This window comes from Electrophorus electricus, chromosome 2 (genome assembly GCF_041902795.1).
Source record: "Electrophorus electricus isolate QZ-2024a chromosome 2, ASM4190279v1, whole genome shotgun sequence".
Taxonomy (NCBI): domain Eukaryota; kingdom Metazoa; phylum Chordata; class Actinopteri; order Gymnotiformes; family Gymnotidae; genus Electrophorus; species Electrophorus electricus.
In genome coordinates this window covers 4,680,946-4,684,025 of record NC_137498.1, presented here as the reverse complement: position 1 = coordinate 4,684,025, position 3,080 = coordinate 4,680,946, and the positions used below count along the sequence as shown (strand labels likewise).

General features: G+C 56.4%; 1 pseudogene; it reads left to right on the top strand.

Annotated features, from left to right (window-relative positions):
- Window positions 1–836: 836 nt before the first annotated feature.
- LOC145643411 (exostosin-1 pseudogene) lies at window positions 837–1,716 on the top strand (annotated as a pseudogene).
- The last annotated feature ends 1,364 nt before the right edge of the window (window positions 1,717–3,080 follow it).

Sequence of the window (3,080 nt, the reverse complement as noted above, 5' to 3'; positions counted from 1 at the left end):
AGGCGCAGAGATGCCCCGCCGACTCGGTTTTGCACCGTGATCCTACCGGAATGTAATCGCATGTGTTCCCGGTCAACATGCATAAAAGAGATTTAGGGTATTCAGACACTTTGGAGAGTGATGCTGTTCAGGAGTCGTGAAGTTCACTGTCGCGTGTTTTGCAGCCTCGAAGGACTTATGTGGCTATCACGCGCGACATCCTGCTCGGCGAGGACTCCTGTCTGAACTGCGATTCTATTAAAAACACACAGAGAGAAATTACCTCTTTTTTTTTACAAACCAAAAATGCCTCAGCATTGCGTTAATTATCAATGGACCTGCTTGGTCGACGGTGACGTGCATTGAGGACCAGGGCTCCGAGAAAAGTTGCCCGCGCGTGGACACGTGCCCAGGCGAGGTAAGCGGCGCCTGCCGGCGGACCGGTTTCCGCGCGCGTGCACTTATTTTCACCTCGCTCGGATGTTTTTTCAAAAACATGCGAGTTATTCAAGAGGGTGATAAACTGTTCTTGCTGTGGAAACGGTGCCGTGGCTCTTTACTAACGGCGCAGGCACGCACACACACACACACACACACACATTTTTACCATGTCATGAATTTCTAACATCCCTATAACTAAATCGATGTACTTGTACCAGAGAACCTATAAATACCACCAATGTGGTTAACAACTCTCTTTTGTTTAAGCATAAAGTGTGTGTGTGTGTGTGTGTGTGTGTGTGTCCGTCCACAGTGGCCTGTGCTCTGACACTGCTATAGCGCTGGTATGGGAGTTACAGGCTGAGCGTCACCCCTGCCTGCCGTCCCCGTGTCACGCCGTCGCGCCGGCTGTCCACATGCAGGCCAAGAAACGTTACCTGCTGGTGTCGGCGGGGGCGTGCGCGTTGCTTCTAGCCTACGCCTGGACCCTGCGCGTGGCCGAGCTCCACACCCGCCTCCCCCAGGGCCCGGTGCTGCTGGCCCCCCCGCCGCTGCGGTCCTACCTGGAGGGGGCGGAGCATGAGGAGGATGGTCCCCTCCTCTTGCACCAACACACCTCCCCCCGCGAGCGCCGCGACGTCCACCGGAACATGTACAAGAGCCGACGCTGCCGTATGGAGACCTGCTTTGACTTTTCCTGCTGCCGCCACGCCTTCCGCGTCTACGTGCACCCGCCGGCGAGGGGCGAGGCCGCGTCGGAGGGCTATCGCAAGGTGCTGGCCGCCATTGAGGAGTCGCGGTACCGCACACGCGACCCGGCCGAGGCCTGCCTCTTCGTGCTCAGCATAGACACGCTGGACCAGGACCGGGGCCGCATCCGGGCGTTGCCGCTCTGGAACGAGGGGCGCAACCACCTGGTCTTCAACCTCTACTCAGGCACCTGGCCTGACTATGCCGAGGATCTGGGCTTCGACACCGGACACGCCATGCTGGCCAAGGCCAGCGCCGACGCAGGGAACTTTCGACCCGGCTTCCACGTTCCCCAGGGAGCACCCCCTGAAGGGTGGCGGGAGGGGCTGACTGACGGCCAACGATGTGCCGCCCGCCCAGAGGTACCTGCTGGTGTTCAAGGGGAAGCTCTACCTCACCGGCATCGGCTCAGAGACCCGGAACGCTCTGCACCACGTCCACAATGGGGACGACGTGATCCTGCTGACCACCTGCAGTCATGGAAAGGACTGGCAGAAGCACAAGGACAGGCGCTGCGACCGGGACAACGAGGAATACGGAAAGTAAGTGAGCTCCCGTTCCCGACCCATCGAGATTTCTCATGGAGCGTTTCGCGGCTGGGTGGCTGCGGTGGAAAGTGGGTGCTCGCGTGGGAGTGCCCCGAGCGCGAGGGGTGGGTCCGTCTGTGCGGCGTGGGCCCAGTGATTGGCTCTTGACGCTGTCGCTCTGATGAGGCGCTCTCTCTCTCTCTCTCTTTGTCTCTGTCTCTCTTCTTCACACACACACACACACACACACACACACACACACATGCCTGCTGTCATTTCCATAATCGAGGGTGGATGTGTAAAATGGCCTGTTTACCTTCGTGGCCCACGGGAAGAGGTCTGGCCCTGGTTGTTTCATCCTGGTCTCACGCTTGTCTCACTGGCTCTTTCTTGTTTGTCACGTTCCCGGCGGGTCCAGCCGGAGTGCAGACCCAGACCGAGATCTTTTTGCAAGGGATTCTCGCAAGCGTGAGAGCGCACGTCCTCGTCCGTACGCGAGTACGCACGCAATTCTACTGGAAACGGCATACCCGCAAAATGCACGGACAGCTAGGTCGACCAGCGCCGGTCGGTCCGAAGGCCGAGGTGTGATTGGATCATTCTAGAAAGGAGAGGTCTAATGCAGCAGCAGGCTGGGACCGAGAGCCAATGGCTGGTTGTTGTCGGAGCATGGCACAAGGGGAGGCCCCGCCCACCCTTAGAACAGAGAAAAAGGACCTGTACACATTTATTAGGTAATGCAAGGGGGCGGGGCCCATGGGCGGGGCCGAGGGGCGGAGGCCTGCTGTTCGTCTTCTAAATTCTGATTTTCTTTTTTTTGCTTTCTTGAGTCCTTCAGCAAAGATCTAAGCCCAACAATAAATTCCCAGTCGCCGTTGAAATATTTGCAGCAAATGACCTGCTAATAGAATAACTCTGTCACGACGTCTGCCCTGTGCCCTTATATACACAAATAAATAAAACTAACGTCCTGTCACGTGACTGGAGCCATGGTCTGATGGGGGAATCTGGATCTTGGCTTTAACTGGAGTGATATGTGAAGTGTTCCTGTATGAATGAAACCAGAGGTCCTGACCCTCAGACACTTACAGTTTAAATAAATTGAAAGGGATTTCAAAGTGGCAGTACAGTCGATAATTGGCCCTCTATTGAATTAAGCAGGATCGGAGAGGCAGAGGAGGGTGGGATTCCTTAAACACGCACGCACACGCACGCACAGCCGAGTGTGTTTAATTATCGAGTGACTCGGAGTCAATGAGAGGCCCTCTTTGGAAGCCTGTTAGATGTCTTTGTGAGGTTCACTTTGCTTCTCGCCTGCAGGGATAAGGGGGAAAGAGGGAGAGAGGGATGGAGGGGTGACGAACGGAGAGAGAAATGGCAGCC